This window comes from Anser anser (assembly GCF_964211835.1).
Source record: "Anser anser genome assembly, chromosome: 2".
Taxonomy (NCBI): Eukaryota; Metazoa; Chordata; class Aves; order Anseriformes; family Anatidae; genus Anser; species Anser anser.
The window spans coordinates 75,700,627-75,721,974 of NC_139721.1; the positions used below are offsets into that span (position 1 = coordinate 75,700,627).

Consider the following 21,348-nt stretch of genomic DNA (forward strand, 5'->3'; position numbering starts at 1 on the left):
CTTTCTGTGACAGAAGAATCATTGGAGTGAGATGGGACAACTCTCCCCAGAAGTGGTGCTGACAACCAGATGTGCAGCCAGCACTGACATGAAGTTGCTGTTAAAGTTTCCAATAACCATTTTTGCTAGATTTCTGTAACAGACCTTTACAGAGAAGCTAGCCAAAGAATAAGTTTTCTGGACTGCAGTGAGTTTAAGACCTGGCTAAAACCAACCCTAATTAATAAATACTCTTGAATTCTGCATTTATTTTATATGTGAAAGCCAACAATAATAAGAACCTTTGGGAAAAGAAACATACATCTTTGTCCCTTGATTTGTTTTTGGTAGCATTTAAAATTCCATAGACAATGTTCAGTGTGGACACAAGCACAAGGCCCCATCTCCTATTCTCCTCCTGGATGATAAAAACAACAGAGAAGATACAGCAAACAGCCTCACAGAACTATTCATGTAGGAAAGGATCTCAGGAGGTCATTTCATCCAGCATCCTCCACAAAGCAGGGTTAACACTGCATTCAGATTAGGTTTATCAGGGTTTTGAAAACCCAATGGAGTCATAGATTCCATAGCTCCTCCAGGCAACCTGTTCCTGTATCTGACAATCCTCACAAAACAGAACACACAAAAACAATCAAAACGCCTTATATTCAGTCAGAAACTCCTAGGGAGGTGCTGGTCTCTGCTCCCTGGTCACCAATGATGGGATGTGTGGGAACAGCACAAAGCTGCACCAGAGGAGGTTCAGACTGGATATTAGGAAAAATTTCCACCATGCCTGTTCAAAGAAATGAAGTCATTTGCAAAGAAATGAAAAGTCAAGGTATAAAGTCTTTTCAGCCTCCTGCATGTTTTCATGACAACTTATTTAGGACTGCACTATGTTTTTCATTTACTCTCCAATTCCGACAAACCACCTGAAGTGGCATGTGATAGTAACTTTCTCCTTGCTTTTCTGTTCTCTGCCTGCTCTCCCAGTAGTTCCTTGCTCTGCTGTTTAACTTCTTTCCCCAATAAGATCTTAATTCTAAGCATACTTCAAAAGAAGCATTCATTCAAGAATGTAAACCTTTGAACAATGAATAGTCCCAGCTCAGCTCTTCCCTGTTTCTCTTCAAGTAAACCTCCTGAAAAGCATACTCAATCCCTCCACTTCAACTTTCCGTAAGACAGAAACACACAGAAGGCCCAGAAAATGGTCATTGTTTCTCCCCATTAACATAGCCTGAATCAAAGACCATCTTTTTGTCCTTGTCCTAGAGACAAGTTATCATTTGTAGGCCATGTGCATATTTCTGTGTAGAGATTTACAATGTGTTGAAGTAGTGAGCCAATGAACTGGATTGCTCTTAATGTCCTCCCAAAACAATGGCGAAGCTGAATTACTGAGGCTAACTGCTGCTCTCACTGCTAGCTAGATAGTCTATTTAAATCCTAAATACTCTTCTGAAACTTCAAAGAAAAAAAAATAATCCTTTTTAGCATTATTGCATTTTATGTATGCTCCCTTCTCTGTTAACTTCTTTTAGTGCTCTTAATTTTCTTTAGTCTTCAACCGCAGCTTCATTTTCTCCTTTTCAATAATACTCCTTTTTCAAAAATCATTGTACAAAATCTCTCTCATCTTCAGTCTCTGAACTCTTATTATTTGCCTAAATAGAACTGGGGAAAAAAAAAAAAAAAAAAAGAGCTGTTCAGTGTTTTCTTTGCTACCATTAGTACACTTCTCCCTTTAATTTTCTTCTAATATTTTAGTACATTGTCTTCCATAGTATTATCTCTTTCTCTCAAAGGTGTCTGATCTTTCTGAATGTAATACCATTTCCCCTTCAACAATATCCTCTGTTGCTTACAAGGGTGTCTTTTGATGTCCCTGACCTTTCCTTTATAGGCTGACCTCTCATTCTGCTTTTATTTAGAATTATTCAACCACCAGAAGTTCAAGTCCCTGTTATTAAAAGCTTAAAACTTTAAAAGCTTCATTTTGTATGTTTGAATCACTCTCGCTTTCTCTGGAAAAGGTAAGTAAATATGTCAGATAAGTGGACATAGACTAGACTAGATCTAATGGACTTTAATACATGCATAGCACGTCTTCGTACAAATATGTGAGTGTATTTGGTACCAGACACAGCAGTGTTAGTTTATATCCAGGTGGCCAGCAGCTGGAAGGACCAAGACCAGAGCAAAGATAAGTCCCAGGTTTGCCTGAAATCATAGACATAGTCATGCATATATGCACATTTCATGGGCCCTGCCACTGCTTTATTGCCCTAGACATCACTAGAAGTATATAAATTGAGACAGAGGACTTTCTGTGCATTTCTGTTGTCATCCTCTCCAACTAGTGTGGTCTCTGTATCCAGTGCTGAGTAAGGACACACTGCAGCCAAACAAGGGCTGCACATTTTCATACTGAATGAGATACAGCTCTGTTGCTTATTACATGCCATACTCTACAACTTAATGGTTATTAGTAAAACAGAGAATCAAATGCAAATATTCTTCAAGGAGCACACTTGGATTTTGATAGTGTGAGAAATTATTATTTTTCATTTCACATAGTTTTCAAGTGCCAAATGCTATAAAGAATAACACTATTTCTTTTTGCACATATTTCCAAATTTCCTTCAACACTCATATCAAATGTCTACAAAAGTTTGAGATCCTTATCCAATTACTGGTTTAGAGTAAAATGTATAAAAATGAATGAAATGAGAACAGAAAGAATCCTGTGCACTGGAACTGGAGTCTGAGAAAAACACAGTGCCCCACAACCACCCAAAACCCCAGCCTGTGGCACCCTGCGCCTCCTGGTACAATTTGAGGGATTCTTGAATCTTCCCTCTGCAGTGGCCCAGCTTGTCTGGGGAAGAGGAAAATGCCTTCATTCAGCACGGGTGGTAGCCCAGCAGACAGGGAAGTGCCAGGTGAACACACACTGCACAGAGGAGCACAGACTGTCCTCTGTTTCTTGGTTAAGTGCAATAACTGGTAACTTACTGGCAACCTCCTGTTACCAGTAAGTTGCCCAGTAAGTGGACACACATGCAATCCCACCTTCCAGACAGAGCTTGTGAGAGGCTCCATACTGCCCATGCATTTGGCAATTTGGCAAGTTCAGAAGTCGCAGCAGGACAGACATCACTCTGCTCAGCGACCCAGTCCCAGCGGGGCAAGGGCAGCAGGAATCTTGCTGCTAGCAGAGACGGGTTCAATGAACTGAAATATTTCTGGGATTATCCTACCACCAGACAGAGGCTTTTAGACCAAGTGTTAAACTCCAATGCCCCTAGTTCACCTAAATCCTCTTTTTAGTCTCAACTATTAATCTAAAAATAAGCTCTCAGGGCTAATATTGACTGTCTGATACATATTTGATACACAGCAAATTTCTAGAGACTTAATAATACAATCACAGAAATAATGTGCAGTAAAGACAATAAAATTCCACAAAATCTTCATTCACAGATGTGTCATGACCCAATTTTTCCAAGGTATCTGTGAATGAAAATGTCTACCGAGGATCTTAAAAGCACCAAAACGTGCCCAGAAATCAAGGGGATGGATATCTTGAACATTCTATTGTTGAATAAATATACACTTCAAATACACAAATTATAACTGTTATCGATAAATCATCTAGCACAGTGAATTTTTAACCCATTCCCTATTCAGCAGGGAAAGCTGAGAGAAAGCTAGTGACATATCATGACCTTTTTTCATTACGTTTTTACATTTATGCATAAAAGAGTAATCACAGTCCACTTTGAGCTTCCCTCCCCATCAACCTTAAAGGCTACAATTCTGAGTCCACGTCTTGCAATATAGCCATAAACCTTGTTATCATTTTTTAGCTTTTCTTTTTCCAAGTTTTATTCCATAAACACTACTGTTGCAGATCTGTCAATACTATAAGTTTAGAGGAATAAAGGCAGCTGGGATATACATTATGCACACTGAATTTATCTATCCAGCTATGTGTTACTTATGGCCAGCAAGTTTGAAATCTGTAGTGATTACACTGTTTTGCATATTTCCAACCGCATGAAAAATGACACATACTAATTCCTCAACACAGCATACCACAATCATGGTGTGAGGTCAACATCACAAGACTCTACTTTCATTGCACCTCTCAAAAACGGGCAGGCAGGTCTAGCTGTACAGCATATTCTCTGCTGTGGGGCATTCATTCACCTGGTTCTCACTAGCAGCAGCCAGAGAGGCTCACTCAGGCACTGTGCCACCCAAGGGACCAGAGCAGCAGTGAGACCCGGGGAGCACAAGAACGACAGTACCAAGCACCACGCTGGTCTGCTGAGCCTAAAGCCTCTCTCCAAAAGTGGGCAGCTGAAGATGCTAGGGGATTTATTTAAAAAATAAAAAATAAAAATAAAAAATTCTATGTATATCCTCCTAGTAGTCAGGGATGGGACTTCTGAGTCTGTATCCAGAGCAGAGGAGTTTTTAGTCACCAGTTGACCTATTCTTTATGAATACATGCACAGTCACTTTTGCAACCCATGTATACTTCTAGCTCTCCCAACATCGCAGTGAATTCACAAAACTATGGTACATTGTGTGAAAAAGTACTTAATTCAGTCTTAGAGCCAATAATTCCATTGGCTGACTCAAATTCCCATATTTTGAGAAATAGTGATTAAATTATTTCTTGCCCACATTCGTCATGCTGTCCTGATTTTATAGATCTCTGTGAAACCCTGCCCTTTTCTGAGCCAAAAGGTGTGAAGTTTCACCTTGTTCAGAACACGTGCCCTGCTTCACACCAAACTCACTGCAACAAATTGAGATGAGTTAGGGAAAGTGCAATGTTAACATGACATAAAACAACCTGAATAATCACCACACAATTTTGCATTCCTGTCCCCTCCAACAAGGTCTTGAAATATCTAAACAAAGTTTACACTGAGGCTTTGTACACCACCTAACAAAGAGCTAGGCTGCCAGCAAGCCTTTCAGGCAAACTTGCCAAAGTGGACAGAAGCAGCACCAGTTCAAAAAGTTCTGTGCTCTCAGATGGGCTTATTACATTAACCTCAGCACAGCACTTCCAGATCAGAGCTGGCTTCAGGCAAAGCAGAGTGCAAATTACTGAAAAGGCTCGAGAGGCAGGGTGCACAGTGTGTGAGGCAGATGACAGCAGAAAGGCAGGAGCATCCCTTACGTGAAGAGGAAAGCAGTGTGCAGTGGAAAGAAAGCCTGGCCCTGTTTATACGGTGTTCCTGCTGACAGAGAGCGAGCAGAGCTGCACACAGAGCTCAAGAGGTGACTTGACCAGCTCCAGGACTAGGGCTTTCTGCCAGTAGTTTTAACAAGAACAGTAATTTTTTTCCTAAATAAAAAATCTGGAACAACAACAACAACAAAGGCTTTGTTTGATGTTTCATAATTTTTCTGTATTTTTTTTTTCCAAGGAATGGTAATTCAGTGTTTTCTGTAAGGAAAAAAAAAAAATATATATATATGTATATATGTATATATGCTTAAATAAATGAAATAATGTTACTAGGAGATATGAATAAGAAAAGCTGAAAGAGTCCCTTACTCAGAAACTATTCTTTCACTGTTTGCAGAAACATCTTGTGTCTATTGCCCTGTATACCCAGATATTAATTAACAAATGACTGTATATGGGGTTCTTCTATATTAAAGATAATATAGCGCTGTGGATGCTGTAATAACATGGCAGTTATGTTTCAGTGGTAAAGAACACCAGTTCATTTCTGCGTGCTTTAGCTCAGGTGAGGACATGCTTTAGCTGAGCGTGTACATGCTTCTGCTATTGTAACCACTCAGCACTTCATTGTTAGCTGACTATCCTAATAAAATGGAACTTAATGAATAAAGAATAAGGAACAATAAATACTATATCAGAATTCTGGGGATGAATGTCTGGAATTCAGCTTTGGCAGTTTATGAAAACGTATGAATTTTATTTAAGGAATATTTTATTTCATTAATATCTTGTCATCTACCTATGATTTTTACAATTTTACAGAAATTTGTTCTCATAATATTCACATAGCTCCAGTAGTGCCATTTAATCTGTTAATAACTGTTTACAGTCTTACAAAGAAAAACATCTATTTCTAGGATGTCCCAGTTTGCTGGAAGGTAGACAAGTTGTTTTATTTGTTTCTTTGTTTGTTTTTGGTTTTGTTTTGCTTTTTAAACATGATTGCATGCATGTTACCAATATAAATGAGATTATTCTCATGCTAAGGCAAATAGAGCTGAAAACAGAATTTAACTTACTATTTATATGTACTTAAATTCATTAATTATAATTCTAATAAGATTAAAAATGAGAGCCTTGCAAAGACAGTTAATTTCACTAAGAATAAAAATCTATTATTTTTTGATTTTATGGCATTACTGCAACTATTCATATTTAATATATAATTATTTTATCTGCTGTATAAATTGAGTTACTTCTAAATTCCTTAATAGAAAATAATAAAATTATATTACTATATAATTATATATATATAAACTAAAATTGATTTCAAAATATATCTTCCATAAAAAATAAAAATATTTATTTTTATAAGCTCTTAACCCATGGTTCTTATTTAACAGCATTATTGTAATGATTTAATTTATTTCCTTTTTGTTATAAAGCAAATTAAAAATAAAAATAAAAAGGAATAAAATCATACAGAGGCAAATACCTAACTTTATCTTTGTAAATAACAATACTGAAGCTAAGGGAATCACCCACACGCAAGATTTAGGCATCTATTGGAAAAGCAGTGCCAAAATTACCAGGAATATGTTCAACAGAGCAACACACAGGTGAAATGGTTGCCTTAAGGGCAAAAAGTAAGCTTTTTTTTTGTTTTTATTCACAAGAAAAAAAATGCTGTAATAGCAATAATGATAGAACATCATGAATTCCTAGAGAAAAGAGTGAAAGAAAGGGACAGCACTCCACTGAACCCCAGGAAACACCTTGGGACATCACCGTATGGTGTCATTAATCAACCACAAGACAAGAGGATGCTAAACATCTTATGGTCTTACACTTACTAACACTGTAGCAAGGGATTTAAGCCCTGTAACATTTCAGTTGACCCAGCTGAACACTTGTCTGTGGTTTAAAACTGAGTATCTTAACATGTAGTTAATTAAAATAACTAATTAATGCTGTCTAATATTAATTCCCAAGTCTGCAAAATACTGAATTCTCTTCATTTCCATTGCAAACACTGCAAACATGACAGTGCTCTGTTTTTTTGTGGAAGCAACTAAAAGGCCAGAGTCAACATCAAGTGGTAATACAGGATCCTACACACTTCCAGCTGGATTTTTTTTTTTTTTCAAGCTTACTTGAATATCTGGTCTATGGCTGAGACTAAATTCCCCAGATTATCAAATTATCAATACAAGGAGGCAACAGACTTCCAGACATGAATGTCCTTTCTGAAGAATTTCTACCAGAGTTTTTATTTTAAATCTCTTTTCAGACCCTAGTTTGTCTAAATTCTAAAAATAGAGGTGGTATTCACTAACTTTTCAAAAATAAAGGAATCCCAGTATCAAAACCAAACAGGCTGAATGGCCAGGCCCAGAGCGTGGTGACTGGTAGAATGAAGCCTAGCTGTAGGCCAGTAACTAGCAGTGTACCTCAGGGGAAAGTGGTGACTGCACCTGAAAATATAAACCTCTTCCATATTTGCTCCCAACAAGCATTTTGAAAATTTGTGATTTCTGCTATTAACAAAATTCATAAATGAAAAAAGATTAAATCTATTTTGTCACACTCCTCACTTGCATCCTACAGGCTTGAAATTTCTTCAGTCAGAAAAAAAATATTTTTTATAACAGTCAGTATTTCCCAAGAAAGCTTCAGAAAACTACTTCACTGCTTTGTGACTCAAAATAGAGATCCAATGAATACTAAGGATGTAAGCCTGTATAGGAGCTACTCAACACCAGGTGAACACTGGAGACTGATCAAGTGAAATAACATCATATTCTCCATCAAAAATCAATTAACTCTGATTAAAAAAGTTAAAAAAAACAGTACTGTACATTGTGCTCTTAAAGTTGTTATAAATTATTTGAATATGTATTTAAAAATTCATCTTTTAAATTATGCTGTATGTTACTGATAACTATGCAATTTTAAGCATACTCATTCTTTATTCTCTTTACTAGGAAAGGTAGGATATATCTATCATAATCAGATTTAATTTTTTTTAATTTTTTTTTATGGCAGACATTACCTGTTGTCTGGCAATCTGACATTAGAGTACAGGAGACAGCTCAGTACTGGTCTTTGGAACTTTTCTCTTATTCTACTTAACAAGTTCAACAGGTATTGGATAGATAACATTAAAAGAAAATATGCTTGTGCTTAATTTACTGAACCTTCTAGAAATTCCTGTAAAAATATATTAATAAAATCAAATGGATGTTGTATTATAAAAATCATTGTCCCGGTAGCAGTTCTGAATTCTAATGTCCAGGGTAATAACTGCCTTGCTGCTATCAGAGTACTACCCAGTTTGAGAGAAACCACGTCCTCATACCTTCGACACGGTCTGAGAGACTGCTTCCCAACCTTTTGGGCCTTTGGATCAGACCCTTCCATCAACATTTCCTACAAACAATCATAACTCCAGGTCATCTAATTTTTAACATTAAACATTATTTTAATGATTGCCTTTATAAAAAGTTGTTGGTTTATAGAAGTAAAATGTTTTGTGCCCTAGTGGAAATAGCAAGATATGTTACAGGGAATGAACAAAGCCCAAGAGCTCTCTAATATCAGCACCACCAAGCATAGGATAATTTGAGTGACAAGTCTGAAATAAGCCTATTGGGAATGGGAACATAGTCCTTGGACACACTACTGACAGCCCTATAGGCCCTTGCCAGAGAGATCACCAAGACTCAAAGACAGCTCCCAGCAAAGTGGAAAAGAGGAAAGAAACCAGCACATTAACTTTCACTTGTGCTCAGCCAGGGATCACAGCCTCTGAATTTGGGTTCACTGAACTTCCTAGGCAAAGACAGAAATATTTATCACTGCTGACGCAGATGCTGAACATAAAGTGGAGATACCCTGCACATACAGTCTATCTTTGCATATCAGGCAAATAGCAAGTGGTTATGTCTCTGAGAGCAGGCACACATTACCTTATTTGAGTAGTAGGGCAGAAACTGAGCATTAAAAATCCACATTCGGATTATGAAGCTATCTTCTGAGAGGCAGGGCACCTGTGAAACACAGAAGAGTATTCAGATTCAGAGCAATAATTGCACAGTAAACAGTATATGAACAGTATATTGAACTGGACAGGTAGAACTTTTACATTTTTACTTTAGCAAGAGCTAAAGTGCTCAAGAGTGAACTTTACAGTTCAGTCTGAGAGACAGCCTCTTAAGAACCAAATACCTACATGGACAAAATAATGCTTTTTCCTTTGATGTATTATCTACTGCCAGGAGCTGAGAAAATCCACAGGGCCATGTGGAGACAGAATGGTAGAAACTTATATCAAGAACTGTGTCAGCCTGCAAGAGAGCAAAAACACTCCCAGTGCAAAGACCTTATTGTGACACAGAACTCATTTCCTTCCTCTGCTATGAACCCTGGTGCTACTGATAATATTCCCATTTTTTATCTCTAAAGAAAGTCATCAGGTCGTTCACCTCAAGACTGGTGTCAGACTCTAGCCACTTTTCTTTTCTGATAACAGTAAAAAAAAAAAGTAGTTCTAAACTCCTTTCTTCAGAGGTGAATAAGGACCGGCTCCATGGCACTGGCAAGTCAGATGTATGACTCCTGTCAAAGAGCACTGCATAGGATGGGTGGCTTGAGGGCTGCAAGTACTACAAGCAGACTCTTTCCAGGTTCAATTTTTCTGAAATTATGGCCAACCATGCTTGGTGGAAGATGGGGAGAGTGAAGTAAATGGGTTGATCAGAATGGTCCGCTGCAGTATGAAAAGCTTTGTCTCAATGTGGACATGTGAAATACAAGGAAGTCTGGTCCCATTTCTTATTGCCAGCTAGAAGCCTAGGAGCACTTTCTCCAAGGAGAAGGAACTTGAGAATCCTACATTAGCCTCCACTTTGAAACTGAATGGCACACCCCATCATAACACAGCTATTAAGTTTCTGTCAAGAAAGAAGCATCTCAAAAGTGCAAAATCAAAGCAAAAATATCAAAGTAAAGGGAAGTGATGTTTAGAAGTTATCAAAAAAAGAGTTGTAACTTTGTACGGTGTCTTCAATGCACTTGGAAGAGATTATACAAGGTGCAGCATCTTTCACAATCATGATTTGAAGAACCCAACCTGTCAGCATTGTTGCATTTTGAAGTAATGTTAAAATTCATTTTTCTAGTGACTGAGTTGTTAATGAGCTACCTCCAGGTATCTGTAAGGCTTCAGAGCAGGACACACTTCAGAATCAAAAGACTACATCCAGGCATCAGTTTAGGCGACAGATGTCTCCTCTGCAGAGAAGACAGTTCTTGGAAATCACTTTCCACCCAGACAGTGGGCATTTCATCCAATTTTGAACACTGCCCTCTCACTCTGATTAAGAATATTTACCTTCTAATCCTCATACAGGCTAAGTACTTGAGAAGAAAGAAGCTTTAAATTAAGGCAGAACTCTGAGACAAGCTCTCAGAAGTATAGGCAAATATATTTATTTAAGCTGTTTTAAAAGCTGTTCAGACTTAATACTTACTTTTAAAATGGCTCTACTGGTGAAAAAAAAATAAGGAAAATGTTTTTCTTTGACCTACCAAACCAAATGTTCCTTCAAAATGGGCCCTAATGTAAGTTTATTAAGTTATTTAACAAATACAATGATTTCTAATATTTTTCATAGAACATATGCATAGAAGTCATTGAGTTGTCAGATTACTCAAAAGATTACTCAACTTTTCTAAGGTTTATTTTTAGGTATTTAAACAGATTTATAATCTTTCCCACTAGCAATCTTTAATTTCCATTAAGGAATCCATGCATCGTGGTTTTGGCTAGGGAAGAGTTAATTTCCTTTTAGAGGCTCACACAATTCTGTGTTTTGCATTTTTGATGAAAATAGTGGTGATCAGATACTGATGTTTTAGCAGTGCTTACAGCTCCTGGCAGCTCCTGGTGCTGCCCAGCCAGCGAGGAGGCTGGGGGTACCCCAGGAGCTGTGAGGGGACACAGCCATGACAGCTGGCCCAGGCTGGCCCAAGGGATGCCCCACACCGTGCAGGGCCATGCTCAGCAATAGCAGCTGGGGGAAAGGAGGAGGAGGAGGAGGGGGATGTTCAGGGTGATGGCGTTTGTCTTTGCAAGGAACCATTACACTTAATGAGCCCTGCTGTCCTGAAAGTGGCTGAGCACCTGCCTGACGATGGGAAGCAGAGAACAAATTCCTTGGTTTGCTTTGCTTGTGTGCGCAGCTTTTGCTTTACCCAGTGAACTGTCCTTATCTCAGCCCATGAGCTCTCGCACTTTTACCTCTCTGATTCTCTCCCCCATCCCACCTGGGGAGAGGGAGCGAGCAGCTGGGTGGTGCTGAGCTGGCGGCCAGTTTAAACCACAACACCGCATATCACAGAATCACAGAATCACAGAATCGTCTAGGTTGGAAGAGACCTCCAAGATCACCTAGTCCAACCTCTGACCTAACACTAACAAGTCCTACACTAAACCATATCACTAAGGGCTACATCTAAACGTCTTTTAAAGACCTCCAGGGATGGCGACTCAACCACCTCCCTGGGCAGCCCATTCCAATGCCTAACAACCCTTTCAGTAAAGAATCACGCAACGATTAAGAACAAAATGGACTGTATCTGTTTCTGCATATATTTCTACTATTTTGCTGTACACTGGGTAATTTTGGAACTGGAAAAAAGGGGTTATCCTTAACATTGTATCTTGGCTTTTGTTTAATTAGCTTAGCTCTGCTTGTTTGCATCTTGTGAAAAATCACACCATAACCTCCCTTTTTTCAAAGCCCATTAAACAGTTTTATATATCATACCAATTTCAGATCATTTGCTCACTCTGATTTCTCTTGTTTTATTCCTCCTATATTAATATTTGTAAACTTTGTGGCATAGATCATGATCTTTATGAGTATTTTCTACCGTTTGAGAAGTTAATCAGTCATTTACAAGAATGTTTTTTAAAAAGTCCTTCTCAGAAAACGTCAGATGTTCTTGAAGCACATTTGATGTGATTCCATTACAATCTTTCCTGTCAGATTTTGTTGTTAGTTGCAAAAGCAAGCATTCATACATAAAAACTGTGCTATGAAAGGAAAACATACACATTATTTTCATTGCTGACATAAAGTTCCAATGGTTGTCGCTTTTATTTCAGAATGGCTCTTGCCTTCAGTTGTGCTTCCAGTAGTAAGTTACTGATATAAAAACAGGCACAGACACCTGTCAGAATTTGTTTCCTGAGACGGTAGCAGAAAACAAACAAACAAAAAACATTTCTCTTCCTCCTCTGCATCGAGCAGTTTAAAAGTTACAAAAGCATAAGGATAGAATGAGGGAGCATCCTAGAATATAAATTAGAAGGTATTTATCATCAACAACAGCAATAAAAAACAGCAATTAAAAAAAAAAAAGACACTGGATTAACTGTTATTCTTTTTTGTTTTAAATAGCAATCTCAAAACTTCGTAAATTGCACAACCACACAAATTTGGAGTAACAGATATCTAGACTCTAATTTTAACTTTGTGACTGATTTGCTGGGAACTTGAATCTCTCAGTACTCCAGCTTTCTCTTCTATAAAATGGATCTAGTAGTTCATGCCTAGTTTTCAAGACTACCTGAAATCCCAGAGGGAAGAAAAAATCTGATTTCAAACTTAACTTTCAACACTTACATTCAAAAAGACACTATTCTTTTACTGAGAATCTCAATTTCCTTAACGAGAAGACTCTATAAAAATGCAAACACTGTATTGAGGAGTTTTCCATAAACACATGGACAAAGAGAAAACTTAAAATGGAGCCCTGCTACCGACCCTACAACTGATATTGCAATAGTCTCCTTTTTGTAAGCCCTCTTTCACCACTCTGCAAAATAAATGATCTCTAGGATTTATAGCAGACATAACCCAGGTTCCTTCTGTTGGTTGATGCTATATAAACCACTAAGTGGTTTGTGCTGTGCAGAGACTCATACCAAAAAAAAAAAAAAAAAAAAAAGTGGCTTTATGTCAACCTTTTTTAACTTTGTTAAAGTAACTTCATTCACATTATTTTTTCTAATGAAAAAAATAATAAAATTAATAAACATTTTGCCCATTAACAGTAACTGTTGGAACACACTGAATCCAATAAACTGTTGTTATATAGTTTATTCCTTTTTCGTCCAGTTTAGTTTAAAAGTTTAGAAATAACGCCTTCTGACCAACTTCTGCAATGTATTGATCAAAATTATCACCTTTCAAAAAAGCTGGGGAAAAAACACACAAACACACACACAAAAATATCCCTCAACCCTGGCCTCTGAAATCACGTTTTATGGTAGCCTGCAATGACTGGAAATGAAGCTCAACTGTCCTAAAGTGTGTTTTTGTTTATTTTTGGTTTTTTAACTGTTCTGGACAGCAATCTTCAAAGCTGCATATTTTATGTACTTAGACAAAGATAGAAATACATCTGAAGGGACTCCTTTGTTATGGCAATTGTGGGAAAACATTGCATCATGCTCTAAGGAGAAAGGTCACTATGAAAATTCAGAAGAATTGCACATGAACTTCCAGCCAAGTACATGTCAGTTCCTGCCCATTAGCACTACTTCCTGCTTCTGAGTAAGGTGGAAAAACTACTCACTAGATCTGAAGACCTTTTGTTTAATTTTGAGATGAAAAAAAAAAAAGGAAAAATGTCAAAGTACAACAATATAGCAAGTCTTTTGGAGAAGATGGGGAAGTAATGACATTAAATTAAATCATTCTTGCCAAATATATGTTGCTTCATATAAATTTTTAGTTCATATTTACTCTACCACAGACATAATTCCCTGTTTTAAAAATTTTCCCTGAATTTTGATTCACTGTTACTGTGGCATCATCATCAAGCTTTCTTCCTGTACAAGTTTCCTCCGCAACCAACCAGTTTTCAGTTAGTTTTTGACAAGTGTCCCACTATAAGCATCCAGTCTCCACTGCCCCTCACAGACTGAAAGGGAACACTTCTTTAGACATCCACAGCTCCTAGGTGGCTGAGCCAAACATAAGAGAGGATCCATGGGAATCCTTCTGGTCTGGCAGCCAGAGGTTACATGGGGTATCACAAGACATCTGAAATTTCACAAGACACTTATGTCTAGGCACACCATACAATCCCCAAATACCAGTCACAGATAAGCAGTGCACACACAGTCTCTGTGAACAGAGATAAAATATAGAATGATCTTGAGAACATCTCTCACCTGTCTGATAAAATAGAATGATAGTGTATTCAGTGGCAATACCATGGCACTTGTTTGGCATTATCAAACCATTTGAGTTTTCCAAAGCAACAGTGATGGACACATCACCCTTCAATTTACTGAAGTTTACTTCATACTACCACTGTTTTGTATGTTTTCTTTTTTCTTGTCATCATGATGCATTCCACCTTCAGTTCCAGTGCCTGACACATTATTGCTCCTCTTAATAACAAGGCAGCTGGGAGCCAGCTAGGTCCACAGCCTTGATTACACCAACTTGTTCATGGATCTAATACTTTCCCAAACTCCTCAGAGGCTACAAAATAGCCTGCCTGCTGGCTAAAACATAAACTATGCGTGTCAATGTTCTCCCACCAGAGTCTCAAACCTCACAATGATGACCAGTAGGGAGGTCCAGAAAAAGCCACTCTTACAGGAGAGGTAAATAAAAATGAATACTTTGTGCAGCAGTAGTAGGAGCTAATAGAAGACCTCTGCCCATGTCTAGCGAATTCTGTAGAAAACCAAGCATAAAAGGAGGCACATTAGCGACATTACGTGCAGTGACAGTGATCTTTGTATTTAATGGATTAAGCAGTTTTCACTCACTTCTAACATTTCTCTTCCTCTCTAAATACCCACGAGTTTGCAAGCAGTTGCAGAAGGACCTCACAATGTAACGATGCAACAAAATAGCAGACAGAATTCAGTGCCAGTAAACACCTGGAATGAGCAACCCTGACTGCACACACTGTAATGAATGAGCTAACTCTGATCAAGAAAGAGGTCTTATCCTCACTGCTAATAGTTCTGTGGAAACAAAGAGCAAAATGATCATTTGTGACCAGAAAGAGAACAGAACATCAGAAAATAGGGAAAGAACAAAGAAGAGTTCATTATGTCACAGCATATATCAGTAATGTGCTCGAATTCAGAATTACCTGCTCCTTTTTGCATTTCAAAAAATATGCTATTACTAGAAAAAGAAAAATAAACAATGAGAACAATAACTCTTTTGTGCAAACTGAAGGAACACAATTAGACACTACAGACAGGAAAAGGAATGATGGAAGGGGTGCAACAGAGGTCTGCAAAATGAAAAGCAGCACGCAGTAGGTGAACAGGGAGTGTCTGTTCACTGCTCCTGATAACAGAAGTGCTAAGGGTCAGGAGTTGAAAAATATCAGGCTTAAAGCAAACAGAACTAAGCATTCTTCTAACACAGAGTGCAATCAAACAGCCAGGTTACCTTAGAATTTTCTAGAACATTACAAATGAGTTCAAAAAAGGATTAGGCAGACTAATGGAAGAAAACTCCATTATGAACAGCGAAAGACAAAGATGCAGATGTGAACACTGGCTTGGGAAGGAAGCCCTTATGGCACAATTTGCTGGAAACTGCATGCTGGATTAATTGTGGAGTAGTCAAATTTACTGCAAACAACTTGTCTGTTTAAACTTGCAGCAATCCACCAGGATAATGTCTGGAAGTATGTGATATTCTTGATTTGAAATCTAAAGTGCACAAATGGTCTCATAATTAAAATCACATTGCTTTTGCTCCACAACTGAAATAAACAGCAGGAGATTTAAAAATGTCATCAGCACTGTGATTCCTGCAGAGTGAAGGTGAGACAATTTGGAGAGGAGTCAGAAGGAAACGCTGGCTTATTATAAAAACCTCTCCCTTTATGGTTCATATAAATTTTGCATAGGACACAGTTTCTGTAAAAATTAATTCAGATCCCCGTAGCCAGCACGCTATTTCAAGAATCAAGAGAACTTTGTCCTCACCTTCTTACCTCTGCTGCTGATTTACTAACTCCCTCACATCTTTTGTGCTTTAATTATCTCACCTACAAATCAGAGATTGTAAAACATTTCATAAAAAACAGCAGCCACTTTATTGAGGTCTATGAATTAAATTCTCATTTACTGATCATCAGCCTACAAAATGAACCTGACAGAGCAGCCTGGTTCAGAGACAAAGGTGGACTAATTTGAGTAATCTGGCAGAGATTAACTAAGAATGGTTCCTCATTAGAATGATTCTAAAAGGTGTCTTTTAGAGAAGTCTCTGTGCATTGCCAACATCTTTGTTCATTTCACTGATTACCCCTTTTATCAAGATTTCCACAAGACTTTTTTTCTCAGCTTTTCCTGAAATTTAGCTCAACAGGTACTTGCTCTTCCCCAGGAAAATGGGAAGGTGACAGAGGGAGGAGACTCTCAGGACTGTCCCTGGTGGGAGAACGGTCATACCTGCACCTCATTTCCAGCAGGTATCTGGTTGCCTGCACCTTCTTGGGATTATGGCAACTTGACTGAAGTAGTTTTTCAATATTAGGTACTTGAGTACTAAACAAACAATGACTTGTTTGTTCAAATAAGACCTTGATTATGCATTAGAGTCACAGTCTAAGTTTCTATCAGTAACGTTTTTTTGTACTTTTTTTTTTTTGGCACAAGGCAATAACAAATCCAAGCATAATTTTGTTAGTTGTTATATGTAATACTTTTTAAGTTCATTTTGTATACAACAATACAGTCTGGATAGTTCTTGCTTTTTGTAGGGAAGTTTGCGTTTCTATCAACCTAGATCATATTTATACTGCATAGCTCCAACTTTAGTTAGATACTCTGATAATACTGGTAGAGAAGGTGGCCTTCCTGATACTGGGGTGACATTACAACAGGTCTCTCTAGATTTTCCCCTCTGTCTGTTCCTTGTACATGTAAATCACAAGGTTAACTTTGCCTTTACATAACCCCGTACAGTATGACTTAGCTTTCTAAGAGATAACTCGTGCTTTCGCCTGTTCTCTGATAAACATAATCATCCAGGTCATGCAACCTAAATGTGTTGGGGCCTGTTACAGGGTGCTTTCAGTTCACATTATTCAATTCTTGAATATTTGTTTACCCACAGATCCCATGCGATGTGTGTACTTTTAGCCCGCAGGACACTGGGAGAATCATGTTACAACAAAACAAACAAATTATAAAACTGAATCAGATTATGGCCAGATATCACATAGAGGCACTTTGCTTGCACTTTCATAAAAATATAAAAACAGTAGAAGAATTGTAGCTTGAAAAATAGCGCATATCTGAGAATGTTTTATGTATCCTTAGAAATAACAGTACAAAAAAATTAAAAAACATAATTCAAAGTCCAGATATACAGATCTATCAAGATTATCACTTTTCAGATACAGAAATACACCAGTATAAAACAGTCAACCTGCCATCATTCAAATATGATTAAAACAAGTGTGTTTATATTTCACAAGCTGTATCATTCTTCATTTGTCTCAAAACTAGAAAATATAAACTGTTAATATGCTATGTCAGGACAATACCTGTGTACACCCAACAATGCTACTGAATTTATGTGCTTGAATGTACCTTGCTTTCACCGATGAATGAAAACATATATCACAGTCAATTTCAGCAGTAGATTCAAATTGATGACACATCTCAGAAGCTATATACATGGAATAAACATTCCAGATTGCCCACGACTTGAAACACATTTACCTTACAAGGAATCAAGCAATGAATGCCAAAGACTGAATTCAACTTTCCCTGTGGTTCGTCTCATATGAGGTATTCTCGTAAGAGTTCAGCCCCACGTGACAATGGCTCTTTTGAAACTGGTGCTAGTATTTTGGACAGCAACAAAAAGGAGGGAAAAAAAAAAATAAGTGAAATGAGGGAAGGAAAACTTTACAACAGAGAGCAAACAACCCCCCCAAAGCTTCTGTGCATAGGCTCTGTTGCCTGAATCTAAGATAGACCTTCAAATCAAACTTATTGACATTGAGATTTCAGTGATATTGAAGATGCAGTAGTTGTTTTAAAAAAAAAATATTGCTTGCTCTGTCCACTTCAGTTTTCAGTATGGAGCTTTCTTAAATCATGATAAATGTGCACATTGCTGTGACTCAGCTTGGAATGATTTTATTAAGCTGGCCTGAATAGAAGGACAATGGAAGGTAAACACTGCCTTCCTAACCCGCTTTGCCATTTCTCATTAGGTTATATATGTATGCCTTGGTAAACAAGCCATATGAAAAGAAGCATGAAGAAAAAGATCATGCTATGGCTAACTTGATAGTCTGTTTTTCAATTGTTAGTGTGTTAAAGCTGAGTTAATTTAAACATGATTTATTTTTTAACTCTGGCTGGCCACAGTTACTTCTTATTTTTAGAGATATTAGGGAATTTACACAGAAACGTTTGATCATCCTCACCAAATATTGACTTTGAGGATGATCTTTGAGAATTCATCTTGAGATTTATGATTGAAACTTATATTATTCTAAGAGCAAAACTTCATTATTAACTATCATAATTAATTGACTTATCCTAGATTTTAATCATGTTTGCTTAGAAGAAACTTCTTTTAGAATTTTCATTATCATGTTCTTTGTCTCTCCTAATAGTCTTCCAGATTTTTGTTTAAAATGTGCTGTTCAGTAAAAAAGCATACAAAAATGTAAAGAAGCAGAAGTAACTGAATCTGGCATGACATTGACTACAGATGTACAAGTTTGTGTGAGATGCATGCAAGTAATGTTGCATGGTAAGTAACAATGCTGGCAACACATGCATCCCACATAAAAGTCAATGGATTTAAACACTTAGAACATGTTAAAACATTAACAAGGGCAGTAAGGGCAATATCAAAATAATCTACAGATGCAAGCAAGCAATACACGTACGGAAAAGCAGAAGACTCTGGATGAAAGTTTGCTTGATTTTCAGGACCGGCATTGGTTTCAGTGAAAAAGTTACCTTCTCCATGACAAAGAGCCAAATTCACTAGACTTGGGTTGGCTAAGAAGCACTGACCATAATCTGGATGAACATACTACTTTCAGTGCAACAAGGAATGACACACACCAAGAAAACATAAAAGAATCAATGTTTATTGGAACAAAAGCCACATGGAAAGTTGGGGATAATATGCTTGGATAGCTAACATATGTAAATTTGTTTCCTTGGAAATCGGTATGAGTAAACTTGTCTGGCAGGCTACCAGGGTCTGTCAGTGCAACTCAGAACCAAAACACAGGTGCTTAAGAAAAATAAATTAATCTCAACTCACTTAAATTCACTGGAAAATACTCAGATTTGAAAATCTAGTGTTGAGTACTTATGAGACAACAAATACTACAGCCATTTATTTCCATGTATCAGTCCAAAATGCAACTGCTTAAATCCTGCTGATACTATGCTTTAATGTTAGACCTGTAAATTCACGAGAATAAAGCCAGAATTACACCTGAATACTGCAAATTCTTATAATTTCAAATTCTTATAATTTCACTGTGATGGACACAATTTACTTAGCTGTTTAATTGTTTTCTTCCAGACTGCATACATATTATTTTAAAAAGAGATTACTGATCTCAGAGTAATCCTGAATGAAAATGGGGAATGGCTCATTTTTTATGATATGGTTGCCCCTATTCAGGGACAGTGGTCCCCGGGGTCCAAGGGCTGGCTTAAAGACAAAAGAAAGCAGGTACAATACACAGTTAGCAACTGGGAACTGTAAGAGAAGAGCTGTGAAGTGCAAGAGGCTTTTGAATGTAGAACCAAAAAAAAACAAAGAATTGTCCTCAGGTACTATGGGTATGCCGTAGGATGTTCTGTAATCCACTCCACCACCAAGCCAACAGGAGAGCCTGAAAGCAAGGATTCCTCCACTTACAGGCATGGAAAGAGTTAATTATGAATTCTTCTTAATCTAGTCTGTTTTACTTAGTCACTTTTTTTTTTCTCTCTATTTAAAAACTATTTTTTCCTAAACTATACTTGAACAAAAGTCAGCTCCTTTGAGTTTAAAAGCCATTTTGGTCATTGTCTTTGGGGAGCCAGTTAATAAGAGAACATGTAGGCAGATGCACTTCAAAGCTTTGGCTGGCTCAGTTACACTGCACTTACAATAATGTTTTCTGAAGTGTGGTTGTAATTGTGCTTGGATTCTCTCTAAAAATAGAACGCCAACAAGCTAGAAAGGGCATGGACATTCTTTGATTCTGAAGATCTATACCATATATTTCTAGTATCTTATCAAGTATTACATTTGGCTGTTAAAATGTTTATAAATCACATCTATTCTATGCCATTTGCCATTTTTTTTTCATACAAGCAGCGCTATTCTCTGTGAAGCCACATCCAGTAAAGTAGTCAATCCCCAACTCAAGCAAAATAAATTACAACACAAATAAACCACAAAGTAGAACTAAATGCACAAGAAGGGATTTGGGGCTGGAGACATGTTAGCTCTTTTTAGGTATAAATTCTGTGAAGAAAAATATTTTAAAGTATTTTTTTTCCAGTTAATGTTGTATTTGGTAAGCTAGTGATGACTAGTCGCAATAAAAATAAATTTCAGGACTGAGACCACAAGTTTTGAAATAGACACACTGCAGGGATTCTGCCTGCTGTGATCATTAGGAATCCAAGACATAACTCACCTGAACAGAGAGGACTGGATTATAAATTATGGCTAGATTCAAATTACATTTTGACTTTCTGTACCCTTTAAGAAAAATAGAAAATCTGAGCAAGACATGAGTATCTCAAATCAGTTTGGGGAGAAGTCTGTGCTCAGGCACATTAAATGGTGAAGGAGATCATCTTTTCCTATAATCCTGACTCTCTGCTAACTGATATCACATCTGTCTTACTGGGTGGAACAGGATACACACATCTATTCAACTCCCTCTTGACTCAGGTATTTTTATGTTTACTAGGTGAGGATGCAATAGATTTATTTTTTTATGTGTTTATGTGTTTCACTCCTAACCATAACCCTTACAAAGACAACAGTATGATAACATATAGGCATCATTAGTTCCACTGCAAGACATGTCTATACAAACAG

The 21,348-nt window shown here is 37.4% G+C and overlaps 1 protein-coding gene across 6 annotated transcripts in view; it reads right to left on the reverse strand.

Moving 5' to 3' along the window:
- The window catches only part of SEMA5A (semaphorin 5A), a 412,186-nt gene that overhangs the window by 377,488 nt on the left and 13,350 nt on the right, over positions 1–21,348 (reverse strand). For 5 of the 6 annotated variants that reach the window (XM_083823078.1, XM_083823076.1, XM_083823083.1 and 2 more), the window contains exons 1-2: positions 17,988–18,108; positions 9,169–9,249 (exon numbers count right to left, since the gene is read on the reverse strand). The gene's annotated coding sequence lies outside the window, so the exon portion shown is untranslated. Of the gene's footprint in view, positions 1–9,168; positions 9,250–17,987; positions 18,109–21,348 lie in introns of those variants that run through there. The other variant, XM_083823077.1, reaches the window with a different exon arrangement.